This window comes from Calidris pugnax, unplaced genomic scaffold, assembly GCF_001431845.1.
Source record: "Calidris pugnax isolate Ruff unplaced genomic scaffold, ASM143184v1 scaffold38, whole genome shotgun sequence".
Lineage (NCBI taxonomy): Eukaryota > Metazoa > Chordata > Aves > Charadriiformes > Scolopacidae > Calidris > Calidris pugnax.
In genome coordinates this window covers 1,152,474-1,169,238 of record NW_015090995.1, presented here as the reverse complement: position 1 = coordinate 1,169,238, position 16,765 = coordinate 1,152,474, and the positions used below count along the sequence as shown (strand labels likewise).

Sequence of the window (16,765 nt, the reverse complement as noted above, 5' to 3'; positions counted from 1 at the left end):
GCCCCGGCCCGCTCCCGGCCCCGGTCCCGGTCCCGTCCCGTCCCCGCCCGCCCCGGCCCGGCCGCAGCCCCCGGCTCCCCCGCTCACCTGGGCGGATTTCTTGCAGGGTCCGGACTGCAGGAACCGGGCGATCAGGTAGTAGAGCTCTGCGGAGGGGCGAGGGGAGAAGGGGACAGGGTTACAACGGGGTCGGAGGGGGGGGCGGTCGGCGGGGCGGAGGGGCAGCCCCCGCCGCCCAGCGATACCCACCGGCTTCCAGCTGGGTCGGCGGGGTGGCCGCCGCCGCCGCCATCCTCCTCAGGAGGCCCGAGGGGGAGGGGAGGTGGCGGATGGCGCCCCGGGGAGACGCCGCTCCTACTGCGGCCGAGCCCCCATGGAGAAGCCCCGCTAAGCCCGTGCGCGGCGCTGGCCCCGGTCCGGCTGCCGCCGGGGCTCAGGGCATCGCCGCTCGCCCCATGGCTATCCCGGCCCGTGAGCCGCCGCCGAGCGGGGTGCAGCGCGCGCCGCCGGCCGCACGGGGGCGGTGCGCGGCCGGGCGCGAGGCGAAAAGGGGGGGGTGGTGGGGAAGCGGCGACGGGAGGGGAAGGGAGCGGAAGCGCCTGGCGCCGGAAGGGAGGGGCAGTGACGCAAGAGGGCGGTGCCTGACGCCTGAGGCGACACTTCCGGTCGGTGAGGCGGAGGCGGGGGCTGTGGCGGCGGCTGGGCCGCGCCCGGGCCTTGCGCCATCTCGGCCGGGACGGGATGGGGAGAGCCCCGCCTGCCGGCCCGCAGTACGTTATCCTGCCGGTAATGGCCAGGAAATGGAGAGCCGGCAAATAAATGTGGGGTTTTTGGGGGAAAAAAAAGCCACCAAAACAAACCACAAACCCAAAAAACCCAACTCCAAAACTGCAGGGATTGAGGAATCCTTGGCTTCCTGGTGGGTGGGGAGGGCAGTAGCAAAGTCGGGGAGGCCGCGAGTGTTTTCGCGGAGGGGGGCACACACGGGTGGAAGGTGGAGCCGGAGAGCTGAGGGAGGCTCCCCTTAAGGCAGGCCTCGCTGGGGGGAAGGTCTGAGGAGGCACCGTGGGGGTTAAAGCCAGGCCAGAGGGGGCTTTGAGCAACCGGGCCTGGTGGGAGGTGTCCCTGCCCGGGGTAGGGAGGTTGGGATGAGATGATCTTTAAGGTCCCTCCAACCCAAATCATTCTATGATTCTAGGAGTGGAGCAGCTTTGTGGTGGTGTACGGCAGGTACAGAAACATACATTTCTTTGGCTGTGTTGCCATACAGCGAGACCTGGACAGGCTGGAGAGTTGGGCAGAGAGGAACCTGATGTACTTCAATAAAGGCAAGTGTAGGGTGCTGCACCTGGGGAGAAATAACCCCCTGCACCAGGACAGGTTGGGGGTGACCTGCTGGAGAGCAGCTCTGAGGAGAAAGGCCTGGGAGTCCTGGGGGACAACAGGATGCCTATGAGCCAGCAATGGGCCCTTGTGGCCAAGAAGGTCAAGGGCATCCTGGGGGGCATCAGGAAGAGTGTGAGCAGCAGGTGGAGGGAGGTCGTCCTCCCCCTCTACTCTGCCCTGGGGAGGCCCCAGCTGGAGCACTGGGACCAGTTCTGGGCTCCCCAGTTCCAGAAGGACCGGGAACTGCTGGAGAGGGGACAGCAGAGGCTACAAAGATGATGAGGGGCCTGGAGCATCTCTCTGATGAGGAGAGGCTGAGGGACTTGGGCCTGTTTAGGCTGGAGAAGAGAAGGGGAGGGGGGATCTGATCCATGCTTATAAATACTGACAGGGGGGGTGTCAAGAGGATGGGGCCAGTCTTTTTTCAGTGGTGCCCAGGGACAGGATAAGAGGAAATGGGCACAAACTTGAGTATAAGTTCCACCTCACGATGAGGAGGAACTTCTTTGCTGTGAGGGTGGCAGAGCCCTGGGAGAGGCTGCCCAGGGAGGGGGTGGAGTCTCCTTCTCTGGAGACATTCAAACCCCGCCTGGACACGTTCCTGTGGGACCTGCTCTGGGTGGACCTGCTCTGGCCGGGGGTTGGACTGGATGATCTCCAGAGGTCCCTTCCCACTCCATGTGATTTCATGGTCATGAAAATGTTTAATCCACCGTCGATGTTTTGCTCAAGACAAAGTGTTGGGGTACGGATAACCTTGTGTTTGGCAGCTTGAGAAGGTCCTGGGTGTTTATAGAGAAGCCGTTGTCTGTCTGGCATGAAGTGGGCTGTTTCCAGTCTGTCCTGGCCTCAGCAACACACCCCAAGGTGCATGGTCCTGCCAAGGTTACAGAATGGAGGGCGTTGCGTGGCCCAAGGAGCCAAATGAAGATTGTTTGCTCTCAGCATCCAGGAAATTGAAAATATGATTGATGCGGCACCTGTTCTCTTCAAAGGGAAAAGGATTCAATATCAATCACTGTTTCTTAAGGGAAACAAATATTTTAATTTTGTCAAAGCTCCAGAAATTTATGTCACTTCAGCAATAAGTTGCTGAGACATATTAAGTGAATTGACAGCGTTCTGTAGTGTAAAATTGTGTTTTGCCACCATAAATACCTGGGATTTGGTAGAACTCTCCGAGATCTTGGCAGCATAACAATCATTGTCATAACTGGAAAACAAAAGACAACTCATCTTCATGCTTTGAGTACCAGGAGCTGAATCATAGTAAATCGAAGCCAGTGAAACATTAAGAAAAAATGCATTTTTAGCAGATATTTATAGCATCTGCTCATGACTAGGCTTTCTGTGAAGTGCTGTTTCAGAGTTCTTCCTGCTGTTAACCATCAGGATGCAGTCCTTCCTGCTGGCAGCCTGTGCTTAGGATGCTTCAGGGTACCTGACCAAGTGCCAGTAGCTTTCTGGAGAAGGAGTCGGGTGCTTGACATTCAGCTTAATTCACCTCTATTTGTCTTGATGCAGCTGCGGAAGTTGTTTATTTTGTGCCAGGAGCTGGGATTAACTGGATGATGCCTAGACCTCTTTTCTTCTTCATCCTCTAAAGTTCTCAAGCTGCTAATGAGAGTTTAAATGTATAAAAGGAGAATTGCTCACCGTGGTAGCTCTTGGGATCTTTTTTAAGGCAGGTTGGTTGATCAGCTCATGGGTAGCACAGACACGAGGTGCCACCTCAGCTGCAGTCCTCAGTCCTAATGGCTTTCCAATAGTAACAAGTCTCCCACCTTTTCAGGATTACACCGGAGCCTCTGAAGTTTCACAGGCTCTTTCTGTGAGAGATAGAGTGTAAAACTGCAGTCCTCAAAATACATTACCAGCTAGGAAAAGAGCGTACTGGTATTCACTATCTTTAGAGGAAATCTTTCTCCCACCTGTCTTCAGCACTGAGAATTGCAAGCTCATCTTTTTATGCGTGCCAGGAATGCAAAGAGGAAAAAAAAAAAACCATGGATGGTGTTTTATCATATGCCCTGAAACAACATAGCAGTGTTTCTGAGCTAAATATAATTCTGTATCAAGAGAAAACACAGCACTGTAAATATTGTACAGCATCACGTCCCGGTACATTCTGGTGCTGGCAGTTACTTAATATATTTCTCTATGAATATGGCGTGTTTCCTTGGCAATTTTTTCGTCAGTGTCTTAGTGAACCCTCTACTTGGAGGTTGCTTTTATTTGAGCTTGGAGGAGCAAGCAACAAGCGAACCTGCACCACTGCAGCAGGCTGGCTTATTCTTTTAGGGCCTACCTGGAGCCAATGGGAATTCCTACAGTAACTACAATGGGCTCTCAAATTGAAAGCCTGGGATAGAAAACCCTCCCAGAATAAGCTCATCTGTCCCTCACTCGTGTCCTTCCCACACCACCCAGGCTGGAAGCCTCACCACGTGCTGTTTGCCCAAGCACTTACAAATACGTGACCTCGCAGCTCAGCACTTTCTTGATTTTCCAGTAGAAATACTCCAAAACTGCCTGAACTAATCTTGATATAGCAGGGCTTTTTATACTTTGAAGATTTTCATAAATCTTCCTTGATCCAATTCAATCCTTTTTTTTTTCTCATATATGAGAGGAAAGATAATCGCTCTCTTCCATTTTACAGCACTTCCATTTATTCTTTCCATGTCTTCCAGACCTGTTACAGTTCTTCCTGATTTCCTCTGAAGTTTTTCCAGTTGTTCCAAGTTTCTACTGAAATGCAGAATCCAAACAGATCACAGTGCTATAGGAGGGAGGTGTAATCAGTCTTACCTTCAAAGATTTTTGCTAATACCTCATGAATATTATGATACTGTTTTTAAATTCAAGCGTGACTTGTGTTCTCTTCATCATCCCAGGTCTTTTTGATTTCTCCATCCAGTGTTTTTAGGCACTGGGCTCTACTGAGTCACAGAGAAGAGGAAGGTAGGCCCTTTCACTTGTATTCTAATTCTGTCCTCTCAACATGCTTCAGTCACCCCAGTTCGATGTCATCTTCTTAAAAATATCCTCTGTCCCATCATACAAGTCATCACCGGAAGAGCTGAGTAGCACCGGGGCGAGTGTTGGTTGCTTTGGAGCTCCCTTGATGCAAACTGCCCTTCTGATAATAAACTATTGACAGCAGTTCTATGGAAAATTTTCTATCAGCCTCTCCATCCAGCTCTCTAGTTGCACCTCCATCGTAGCTGGGGTGGATCCACGCATTGAGAAGAAAGGAGGGCGTTAGTAAGCACCCGAGTGTTTGTTCTGTGCGCGTTGCCCGGCGCAGGTATGCAGGGTACAGCGCCCTGCCTTTGGGTCGGGCACAAACAGAGCATTACTCATGCCCCAAGCAGCCCTTGTGTAACTCTTCCCTTGGCCGGGCTCCCTCGGCGCCATCGCGGCTCTTTTACTGCTCCGCGCTGACTCCCAGGCCCCTTCCCGTGCTGCTGGCACCCTCAGCTTCCTATCCCTAACCTTTTCCCAGTTGCTTTATTATTCCCAAAGGCTGCTTAAGGACCGTGATCGATACCTCTTCCCACTTCTCCCGGGTTTTCCCCTTAAGGACTCATCCCCCTGGTGAGTAGTGCCCGTCCTCCAGCGGAGCCTTCGTTCCCCGGGAGCTCCGTGTCAGCCACACGCAGATCTTGCAGCTCCGTGACTCATCTCTTTCTGGATCCTCTGCGTCCAAGAAGCAGCGTGCTGGGGGATGATAGTAAATCTCCCCAGTGAAAGCCAGATTTTATGGTTGTGCTTATTCATCTTTCTCCAAAGCAGAACTCTATTATGCAAATGCCAACAGCAGCAGCGGCACCGAGGAGCGAAGAAGAACGCGCTAAGTGCCGTGGTAATCTTTGCTAATGAACAACAGAGGCATTCACAGGCAGAAATGATTTAACGAGGAAAGAAATTTCTTTCCATGCTGCTCTTTGGGAAAAAAAGAAAAAAAAGAAAGAAATAAAAAATGAAAGCCTTTACAGGATTTTAGGAGTAGAAACCCTGTAACCGTCCCACAGAGTGGAACCGATCCCATTCTGCCGTGGCCAAAGTTGTCAGACCTTGCAGGGTTACCTCCCACCTCCCACCTCCCCCCCACAGGGTGCAGATTATCAGGAACCCCTCCGAGCTGTAGAAAGCCTGAGAGGGCAGATAACAAGTGCTGAACGAGTATCATCTCAGAGAACATCACTCTGAAAGAGGTCTTGCCCAGGTTATAAGCGTGGGTCACGGGCGAGGCTGGTTTGTGAGATTTCCATTTCATGCATGTATATGCATTTTCATACCTCCATAGGCTCACTTAATTCTGCCTTTCTACCTTCTTATTGATATCTCTCATTACTGATAAGTCCCTGGTTCCCCAGCACAGCACTTCTGTGTGTGTGTGTGTGTTACTCCAAGCAAAAACCATGTGAAATAAAAGCCCCCAGGAAAACTCCCTCATTCTTCTGCCATTGCACCATTAACTCACCCAAACCACTTATAAAAAGTAAATGTGATTCATCTGATCCACTTTATCTCTCTGAAAAGCCCTTGTTCTGACAACTCTTGCCATTGATATTCAAATACCCATCACTTCCATCCGTTTGGTATTATAGAAATAATAACAATAAGCTATTTTTCAGGTTTTTACCTCTTTCTGATGCACCCAGGGCAATTTTCCTACCTTGGTCACTGCCAGCCTGTTCCTCCTCCACAAAATGGTCTGTCATATCCTGTTGCTGTCATTGAGAGGAAATACAAGTCAGCAGAGTTTACCCCTCTTTAATTTGACTACAAAATTAAATTAACTTCCCCATGGTCAGCTTGTAACACCAGGAAAATCTCTCTCTCTCTCATATTTTATGTATCATTATGCTGTCCTGATAAGCCAAATTCTGACTTCTGCTTTAACGTAGTGTAAAAACATGATTGCACTTTTCCCCAGACACAAATGTAAATGTTGCTGTAAAGCAAAAAAACCTAAGTTTAGAGCAGAATCGTGCGGGTGTGCTGGGTTGTACCTGGTTGAGCCTTTCCTTAACAGAAAATGCAGATGAGAGTCTGTCCATCTGAATCCATTTGGATTTCAGCACTGGAGCAAGTTAAGCATTTTCAGCTTTTTCTTTGAGTATCTTCCACGCACATTTCTATGCACATCCTGCTCATCTCAGGCCTTTCATATGCAGCTAAATGGTAAACAAGGATGGTAACTGTAGCAGAAATTAAATCTAAGGTTTTAACTGATACAAAAATAAGTGCTATTTAGAAGGAACTTAGGAATTAGTGCCTTGTACTATGCAGTTATATGCAAATATTGGTATTGAGAAGTCAAGATGATCTCTAAATGCAGCAACCTCAAAATGCAATTTTGGTATCATAGCTTATTTATTCTAAATAAATTAAAAAAAAAAAAAACAGGTGCAAAATAATTAGCAATAATTGCAGTCATGGGTTTTGCTTCAGTGCAGAGGTCCTGCATGCAAATCACCATTCTGTTTTAGAAGTCGCCTATTTCCACTCCTTCATACGGTTTTGTCCCTTGATAAGAGCTGTTAGATAATAATTAAAGAGCTGATAGATATTATACAAGATCTGCTCTAGGTATTATTTTTTTGCTATTTTTAAAAAAATTAATATTTCATTTCCCTCCTGCATCCTACCAGTCTTTCCTCTAGATGGTGCCCGATACCCAAGAGCTGGCTGTAACACTATCCCATGTGAAAGGCGATTGAGAAATACTCCGGATGCCACTCGCCTTTGTTTCTAAATTCTATCTTCTAATAATTCATCTAAGTCGATCGATTACTTCTTCTGCGTGATGTAAATATGGTGTTTCATCCTCTTGAGAATGTTAAAATCCCATCGCTGGAGCCTAAAATGCCACCTGCTGAGAATGGTGTCATCTGTTCCTCCGAGGACCGATCCATATCTCATATTTCTGATGGCAGCCATTAGCTGCTGGTCGGCTCGACGGTGTGTACGTCGCTGCTGCCGGGGGGGGAACTTCTTATTTGCCTGCTTTTCAAATAAATTCCTTCTCTCTGACTGTTACGTAAACGTTTATCTGTGTCTCGGCTTTACACAGAAATGCAAAATTTCAAATATGGATGAAATGTGCATGAAAATGGGCAACAGGGAGTGCTCTGTGTACCTGTGTGCTCGTAGCTCTGTGAGCAGAAGGACCAGGCAAATAATGTCGATATTCCAGGATATATTCAGCACCACTGAATTTCAATATTATACCTGACTGTGCTTGTAACCCCACAAGTTTTATGAGCAGGAAAATGACTATTAGTTGTAAGTGACAAGGTAGGGTTTGTTATTGTTGGAATTATAATTGAGGTCGGCTACATCCCTGTCTGAGGGCCTGATTCTGACCCTGTGTCCCCAGGAACCCCCCCGAGTTGGGGTTATTTTTTAAATAAATTATTTTTTAAATAATCCTTTGATGTTTAGTTTGTGATTTAGGGGGGGTTTAGGGCCTCATCCTGCATTTTTGATTTCTGGAAGCCATGGAGCCTGGGCACACAGGGTCCAGCTCAGAATTCATCTCCTCTCTCCCTGCATAGCTGGACATGCAAATCATGCTGCAACTCCCTCAGCTAATTATATCGGGGAATATATCAGGGAATTATGTCCCTGGGTATCCTTTACTCTTTCTCTATTAAGTTGTGAGGACTTTTATATGTTTTAATTCTATTGGTCAGTTTTACAAAAATATTAGCTATTTCTTTTTGTGAAGGAGCACACAGTGTTCACAAGAATTTTCAAAAGAACTGCTTTTTTGAAAGAAAAAGAAATTTAAAACTGGTTTGAGGTATTTTTTTATGTTTATTGATATCCATAGCATGTAGACATTGTAAGTGAGCTCGTTAATACTTTTTAAATACAGTCTTATAAAATATAGAAATTAAATATGAATTACTGCATGAGGTGGTGGAGGAGAAAACTGTCTTGTATAAGTTTGCCCACAAGAGTGTGAGTTTAAAACGCACTTTCTAAGTCACTAATGAAACTAATGCTCCGTTTTGACAACGAGGAGAACGAAATGAGCCCTGTGAGTCATGCAGTAGGTGACAAAGGTGACAAAACCAAAACCAAATCAAGGAGCAGCCACCCCCCTTTATGTTCTTTATGTGCCTCTGTCATAAGTCTCTTTCAGGCATCGCTTCCAAATAAGAAAGCCCTACTCTATTTAACCTCACAAAGTGCTTTTTGCGGGCCACTACTCCCTCTTTCTCCACCTTTTCTGGGAAGAGAAGGGCTGGCACACGTGGGCACACCACGGGCTCGGGCAGTGCCATAACAACGCTTGTTTTTATTTGTTCTCTGCCTCCTTCCTAATAATTCCTCACGGTCTGTTTGCCTTCCCACTGCCTCGGAGCGCTCTGCCGAAATGTCAGCGCAGCAATGCCAAGATCTCCTCAGCCAGCCAGAGCGGGTCAGAGCCCCTTCTTCCTGCAACACCGCCGTGATTTGCATGATTTTGCATCCCCCAAAGTTCAGTTTCATTTGTCATTCTAGCCCTTAAATCTCAGGCCTGATTTAGATGAGGGGTTTCAAACCAGGGTTAATTAATTAGTCTGACAGCTTCATATTTGAGCACTTTTCTGGAACTCTCAAAATGCTGTCCCATCCAGGAATTTTGTTCCCGTTCCTTGTATTTATTCAGCTTAGGGCCTCTTCTACTGGTCTTCAGTTTGAGATGACTTCTCCGTCTTATCCCTCATAAAGAAACCTCCATAAATTCCTCTGAAGAAATTCCCCCGTCACCCAGGTATTTCATTTAGTTCTCCTACTTCCATCATTTAGTGGACATAGACGTTCTCCTGTAGCCTTCCAGCTTCTTATCTTTGGGAAGAGTCTTTCCTCTGATATCCTCAGGAGTTCCATTTTCAGAATCTCCCTTTAATTTTTTTTTGGCCTTAACTTATTAGCACTTGAGATCAAGCTAGAATTAAGTTTTTTCGATCGTCTCCATTTGGAGATGACTTACATTCTTGGAGGGTCCCTTAAAGCTTTTCTTGATAGAAGGACTAATTAAATTTAATCTCTGGTGAAGTGTTTTTCAACACCTGCAAGTACTTGCCCTTTTGGCTGTCCCTTTTGTTTCTTTTACACCAATAAAAGAGCTTTTCTTCAGAGTTTGTGAAGTCCCTGAGCTCTGTGTGGCTGAGTGCAAGGCTCGTATCTGATGGAAAATAACAGGCAGGGCCAGTAGACGTGGGGTGAAGCTGTGAAGGCAAATGGTGGCCCTAAAGACAAAGAATCCTGTCATTGGTCTTTATTTTCCCAAGGTGTTTCATTCTTATGGCCGGATTGTGAGATAAGTGTGGAAGGCAATGGCACAGACTGTGGAGGTGAAAAAAAGCATCTCCTGTTTCTTCTTCACGTTCTCCGTTAAGACTGAAGGATCCTGCCATTTAAAGGATCCTCTTCTCTCCATATATTTTCTGATGTCTCCCTGGACCCCTATTTCTGTGACAGTCTAATAGATCTCAGTCTCTTCAGTTCTTTGTTTTCTTCCTTTCTTTGCTCCTTTCTCCTTTTTGGGTGACTTTAGCTTGCTACAGGTAACATCATTCAGACCTTGGCCTTTCTTGAAAGCCCTTCTTCCCATCTTGACTTTGGTGCTGCTGCGGGTCGACCGTACCAGCACCCCGTGCACCTGGTAGTTGGTGGGTGCAGTGTTTTTGGTGGGCGTTTGGTGTGGTGTGGTTTTTGGTTTTGGGGTTGGTTTTTTTGTTGGTTTTTTGGGTTTTTTTTGTGGTTGGACTCGATGATCTCAGAGGTCCCTTCCAACCACTAAGATTCTGTGATTCTGTGATTCTGTATTTGGGCTCGTTGGCTTTGCTGTGACTCCTTCCGAGATGCTTCTAGACTGGCCGAGGAACATTCCCTTGGGAGATACAGTGCATCCTTAAATGGGGCATCCCAAAATCCCATTGAGAGCGACACTAACCTCTTGGCAGAGGTTTTTATTCACTGAATGCATCAGGTTTGGGCAAATACCAGAGAAATGCTGGAAGCTCAGCACCAGGAGAGAAATTCAAGGAGAACAGAGGCTCATGAGAGGATTCTATAGTCTTTTTTTAAGTCTTATCGTGTCTTTCTTAGGAGCATGTGGAAAAACAACCCGTGCTGCAGCACTCCCTCCGTGCCGAGAGAAGAAAGCGACAGGAGAAAAACAAATTGGAACTTTTTTCCTTCCTTTCCTTCTACTTTTATCCCTCCCACCCCGAGGGCAAACAGCGTGAGCTGTGGTCACATCTGGGGAGTGAGGAGGACCCGTCCTGCTGCATCAGCCCCATCCCAGGGGGGACGCAGGCGTCCCCAAGCTGGGGACTTTGCTTTGTTCCCCGCAGCCCCACCCGTCTCCTCAGCCAAAAATGAGAATTTTCCATCGACTGCAAACGTCTCCTGCTCGTGGCTTAATATTAATTTGGGCATTTTGCACCCAAACTCCGAGCTACCTTGGCCAGGAATAGGGAGGGCAGCCCCGAGGTCCTGCTGCCTCTCGGGCGAGAGAGGGTGTTCCCTGTGACAATGTGGATTGTGGACAATGAAGAGGCTGCCCCGACGCTGGGAACCATTTCCCTGGGATGGCTGCAAAATAAAATGATGGGACATTTTCCAGGGCAATGCTGCAACCACCCAAAATACCGCTATAAAATTCACAGAGGCGAAGCAGAGCGACTGCATTAAGCAAGGCTTAGGGGGATTAGCGAATTAAATTGGTTGCCCCTTCCACCCTTCCCCCTGGTCGAGGACGTTAGAAATCTAAATCCAAAAAAAAAAAAAAAAGGGTGTTAAAACAACACAATGGGCTTCGCTAGAACCTATAAAAGCGAAGAAACTCATTGTTAAAGGCTGTTGCTTTATTCCGGGCTGCTATTGTGTTGAGGCACAGCGTTGATTTTTCCGAGGGTTTTCTATCGGGGAGCGGCAGAGCCCTGGGTCATCTCGGGAACCGCAGGAACTGCCGCGGCTGGAAACGCTGCCGGGATGGCTCTGCCTCCGTAATTCCCCCGGCGCAGGAGAAAACGCAACGCAGCCGCCTACAGCGCAGGAGCGATGCCTCCGCCACCAAATCCTTCTGCCTGGCTCTTCCCAAGCTCCCTCCTTTTCCCGGGGACGGCGGCGTCACCGGCATCCGGCTGGTTTCAGGGGAGAGTTTGTGCAATGAGAGCTTTGCTTTAATCTGGGCTGGATTTATCCAGATGCAGCAATCCCTGGGAAGGCTTACGCGGCTCTCCAGCCTTCTACGTGCACGTAGCCTTGATTTGTTAATCTGGAAATGGGTTTATTCAAAATTAAAAGAAAAAAAAAAAAAAAGAAAAAGGAAAAAAAAGCAGCCTTTAAAACTGCTTTGCTTTGGGTGTGCAGTGGAACAAGCGCCCGGGCTCTCGGTCGTACATACGGGCTATAGCGTCACAGGCTTTAGGTTTATATGTGGCATGTTGTGCCTGCTTTAATGGCATGAATTAGAGCCCCCCAAAAAGCATTTCCAATTTAAATATTATCATAGAATCAGAGAATATTTTAATATCTTAATTATACAATTTGTTTGAATAATATATAAATATATAAAATTAAATATGAATTCCCAATACATTTACAGAACCCTCTTCACCCGAATGACCCACAGAGGTATTTCCCTACCAGGGGATGCCTTTTTCTTTGCATCTCTCTTAACGTCATTACATCCCCTTCGTATTTAAAGTCTTTATTTAAGTACAGTTCTGGCACAGTAATAAAATCAATTCCTTAGGCTTGGAGTAAAGGGCTGAGGCAGATTGGGCAGGCGGGAGCTGAAGTTTGAAGGTATTTTGCAGCACGGTGGGAGGCTGCAAAAGGGGCTGGGGACGCTGACCGCTTGTGACAGGTCTAGCCTGGAAGAAAACCAAAACCGTAGCAGTTCGAAAGCCGAATAATATTACTATGGCAACAAAATAACTCACCTTAAAGTGCATTGGAAAGCAACCTTACATCTTCAGGGAACAGAACGAGAAAGATCTTTTTTTTTATACATTTTGGTGGGGGTTTTTTTGACTTCCTGAACTCTTGACCTATTACCAGATGTGGATGCAGATAGAAAAAAAAAAAATAATTCAATTTCTATCAGCGATGAAATGAAACTGAGTGCCACCAAATCTCCAGTGCAATGGGAAATTCCCCCAAATGATGCCACGGGTGTTGGTCTCTGACCCCCTGGATGCCTGAGCTGCCCTTTCAGGGGGTGAGGGGGGTCCCCCCTGGGCTGGGCTCCCTCGGGGAGCGGGGCTGGGGGCGAGACACCAGCCCTGAAGGAGCCAAGCGTTGCCTCTGTGGGATCTTCTACTAAAGCACATCTGAGCGTGTTCCTGGGGAGATGGTTAATGGCCTGAGGTGGCCACTGGACAATTAATGGGTAGCATGTTGTTCTGGGCTGAAATAAAACCAGACCGAGAGCAAACCCACTAATGATCCATGCAGGCCTTTTTACCTTTCTTTTCCTCCCAGGCTGGGGTAGAAGCTCCCCTTGCTTGCTAATGTGGGTAATTTTCAATTAAGATGAACTGAAAGAAATCTCTTTCTTCTTTTTTTTTTTTTTTTTCATAAATGGACACAAGAGCGTATCTGAGCACTTTCTTTGTTGTCTTTCAATTGAGAAGAAAAGAACATTTTTTGCCCATGGGGAAGGGTAATATCTCCTTCCATCTAGCAATGCTGGTCATGGATCTTTTTTTTTTCCTTTTGGCTCTTTCCCTCACCTGTTTTTTTAAGGAGGTTACGGAGCTGGTGACGGTGTCACAGCGGGAAGGGAAGGCCTCTCCTGCACAGGAATTTAGTGGGGAACTGTCTCTGATCTCTAAACCCCAAAAGGGGATGATTAAGCTCATTGCTCTCTTGGCTTCGCTGATGGAACTGCAAGAAGACACCCAGGACCAAGCTGTGGGTCCTCCCCAGGCGGCAGCGTCCCCGGCTGCCCCCACTGAAGGTTCTTCTCTGTGATGGACATCTCTGTGGTGGATGCTGCCCAGGTCCATCAGGGAGCACACCTGACCCAGCTCTGAGGGCAAGGCTGGCAGCCCAGCTCTGCCTCAGTTTTCTGGGTCTTTTCTTATTTCTTTGTTTTGTTGTTTTTTCTAAATAACCTCATGCACATTAAGGGCAGTTTTTTATAAGGAGGGAAAAGAAATCAGTGACTTACACTTCCAAAGCGTTTTATACCCATTTCTTAATAGCGTGATGCCAGCACCATTTTAATGTTTGGCATTAGCCTTAAATTGCACTTGAAATTTGGAGTTAAATCTCCTTTGTATAGTCAATAGGCTTAGTGCGGTGGTGCCAATCTGCCCGCCTGCCCCCCTCCTTATTTTTTGGGGGGGGAGATATTTTTCAGGGAAAGAAAGAACCTACTCATCTGACATAATTTACTAAGATTTCCTACTCTGGTAACTGAAATAAATCGGGCTATTAGAGCCATCATTAGGAGCAGATGTAGGCTGCTTTGGGGACAGCGAGGAGCTGCCGCTGGCTCCCTCATCTGCCATCCCATCCTTGGCCCCAGCTCTCGGTGCTGCTGCCCACGAGGTCTGTCTTTATTCTCTTTTATTAAAAAAAATCACCAACACCTCCATTAAAGACAGAAGTTAATGTGTATTCGCTACGGAGCAGGAAAACCCTATCGTTGCCGACAGCTAAAGGTTATTCTCACAGATGTGAGATCCAGAGTATTAATATCTGATGCTCAACACAATGAGCAGGGACTAATTATTGCTAAATATTTTTCATGGACATAGTGTTAATCCCTTCCGTACAGTCCCAAATGCCAATTCCCTGTCTGTTCCCTCCAGCCAGGTGTGTTTTGCCATCGTTTCCACATTAAATAGGAGCAACAGGTGAAAAATCCAGTGGTTTATCTGGGAATGCCAAACTCTCCCAGGCTCTTCTTACAGGAGTGGGACTGCAGTGGTGTAGCCACGGTGCTGCTGGTGAAATGTTCCCAAGTTTTCTCATAATCCTGGCTGTTTCTTAAACTGAAGCAAATAACTTGGATGGTGTCTGTGTCAGGGAAACTGATGCTGAGCTGGAGCAGCGCCGGCACCTCCAAACCCTGGCAGCAAACAGGAGTTGTCCTGTCGGGCCTCCCTCCTGCTTGTCGAAGGTAAAGAGCATTTATGGGGTAAAACATGAGGTCACAGGAAAGCCCAGAAACCCCTGTCCCTGCCCTGCAGCGAGCCTTGACTAATCCACTGAAAATAAAAAAAAAAAAAAAAAAAAAAAAAAGACATGAAAATTATCCAGCATTTCAGCGAGGAAGCAGAGATCTGGTGACATTTGATTTTGAGATCATGGGGACGATGCGCTGCAGGAGGGAGATGTTCTGCTGAAAAATCATGCTCATCCCCAGGGACCTGGATAACGATTCGATGGAGAGATGTACCTGGTACTCTGGCGGGTGAGGGGAGATCCAGAGCTATTTTAAGCCCAGCAAGAAGAAGGCAGCCGACATTATGCAAAAGCCAACCATTCTCTGTGTGCTGGGGACAGAGCGTCTGACTGGAAATGCATAAGTAAGTGCTGAAGGCTCCGCAGAGCCACGATTTTTCCCATTTGTTTGGCAAAGTTCAGCCCGTTCATAAAATCCAAGGAAAGCCCGGCAGGAATCGCCGTCAGACGCAGCTGTGTGAGAGAGGCTGGACTTGTAGTGTTTGCAGCGCTGAGCTGCTGCAAAAATAAATACCTTCAAAAGAATAAGGTGCTTCCTTGATGCTCTGCTGCTTCCCTCAGCTCCTCCCAGGGGAGAATACAGTTTTGGGCCCCCTACCATAAAAAAGACATTGAGGTGCTGGAGCAGGTCCAGAGAAGGGCGACAAAGATGGTGAGGGGTCTGGAGAGTAAGTCTTATGAGGAGAGGCTGAGGAGGCTGAGGGGAGACCTTATCGCTCTGTACAAGTACCTGAAAGGAGGCTGTAGAGAGACGGGGGTCGGTCTCTTCTCCCAAGTTACAGATGTCAGGACAAGGGGTAACGGCTTCAAGTTGCGCCAGGGGAAGTTCAGGTTGGATATTAGGAAACATTTCTTTACTGAAAGGGTTATCCAGCATTGGAATGGGCTGCCCAGGGAGGTGGTGGAGTCACCATCCCTGGAGGTATTTAAGAAACGTGTAGACATGGTTCTTCAGGGCATGCTCTAGTGCCCAAGATTACTGGTTTGTGGTGGGGTGCTGTGTGGGTGGGTGATGGTTTTTGGTTTGGTGTTGTGTGTTTAGGTGGTGGGTGATGGTTTGTGTTTTTTGTGGGGTTTTTTTTTTTTTGGTTTTTTGTTTTGGTTTGGTTTTTTTGTTGGTTGGACTCGATGATCTCTGAGGTCCCTTCCAACCACTACGATTCTGTGATTCTGTGATTTTTCCCTGAGTACTCTTTTGATTAGAGTGAAGGAAGAGCTTAAAATATTTTTTCATAGTACTCCGTGCGCATTTCACTCCATACATCTCACTTTGCGCGGGCTTTGCACCCTTTTCGACAGCAACAAAAATAATTTACTTCCCAATGCTTCTTTCAGAGCAACGGAAGGAAAGTGGATTGGAACAACTGAGGATATCCAGCAGAACAAAATACTCCAAACAACTGAGGAGGAGGAGGAGGACAGAAAAGGTAGGGCTGGCTGAAGTAGGTGCATTGAGTAGTGAGGTGCCGTGGCAATGCTCGGTAATGGATATGTCACGTTTTAATGTCATCGGTGCAGAGTCCAGATGCTGCCTCTCTCCTTTCCATCGGTATTTCCCTGCATTTTATTTCATTTTCTGCAGGCTGTGCCCATGGGGAGAGCAGGAACTGGTGAGGTTTCCCCATTCCCCAGCAGCAAACCAGGGCAGAGCCAGCCGGTGGGGATTCCCAGCACTGATGTGGGGCTGGATCCGGATCGGGGTCTCTCCGGCCCCCGGGGCAGCCCCGCTCCCGCTCGCTGGCCCCTGCAAGCGCCCGCCGAGGAAAAGTAATCACTTGCCTTACCTCCGGGTTTAATTACTCTCTGCTCCAGAGCTAATTAGGAGCGCGGTCCGTCCGGAGGTCGGGGACGGAGCCCTCCCTCCCGCTTCGTGCCATCTGCCATTGCCATGACACTGGCTTTGCTGTTCACGCCTGGCTGGGCGCGCTGGATGCGCGGGGTAATGGGGCTATTTCCCCCCCCCTCCCTCCCCTTAAGAAAAAAAAATTAAAAAAAAAAAAAAAAAAAAAAGAATGGTTCAAACTGCTGCACGCCACCCTTCTCCTTTCCGCTTTTTCAGCCTTTTAGCGTGCAGTTTTCCAGCAATTGGAAGGAAAATTGCCCTGAAAGAAAGAAACAAAAAAATCTGTCTTATTTTTTAAACAAAACCCCCCGCGCCACACAA

General features: G+C 47.8%; 1 long non-coding RNA gene across 1 annotated transcript; it reads left to right on the top strand.

The window, feature by feature from the left end:
- Positions 1-69: 69 nt before the first annotated feature.
- On the top strand, positions 70-16,510 carry LOC106895650. Its single transcript, XR_001413477.1, has 4 exons — positions 70-135; positions 14,783-14,945; positions 15,937-16,028; positions 16,184-16,510. It is a non-coding gene; the product is annotated as an uncharacterized LOC106895650 (long non-coding RNA).
- Positions 16,511-16,765: the final 255 nt, after the last annotated feature.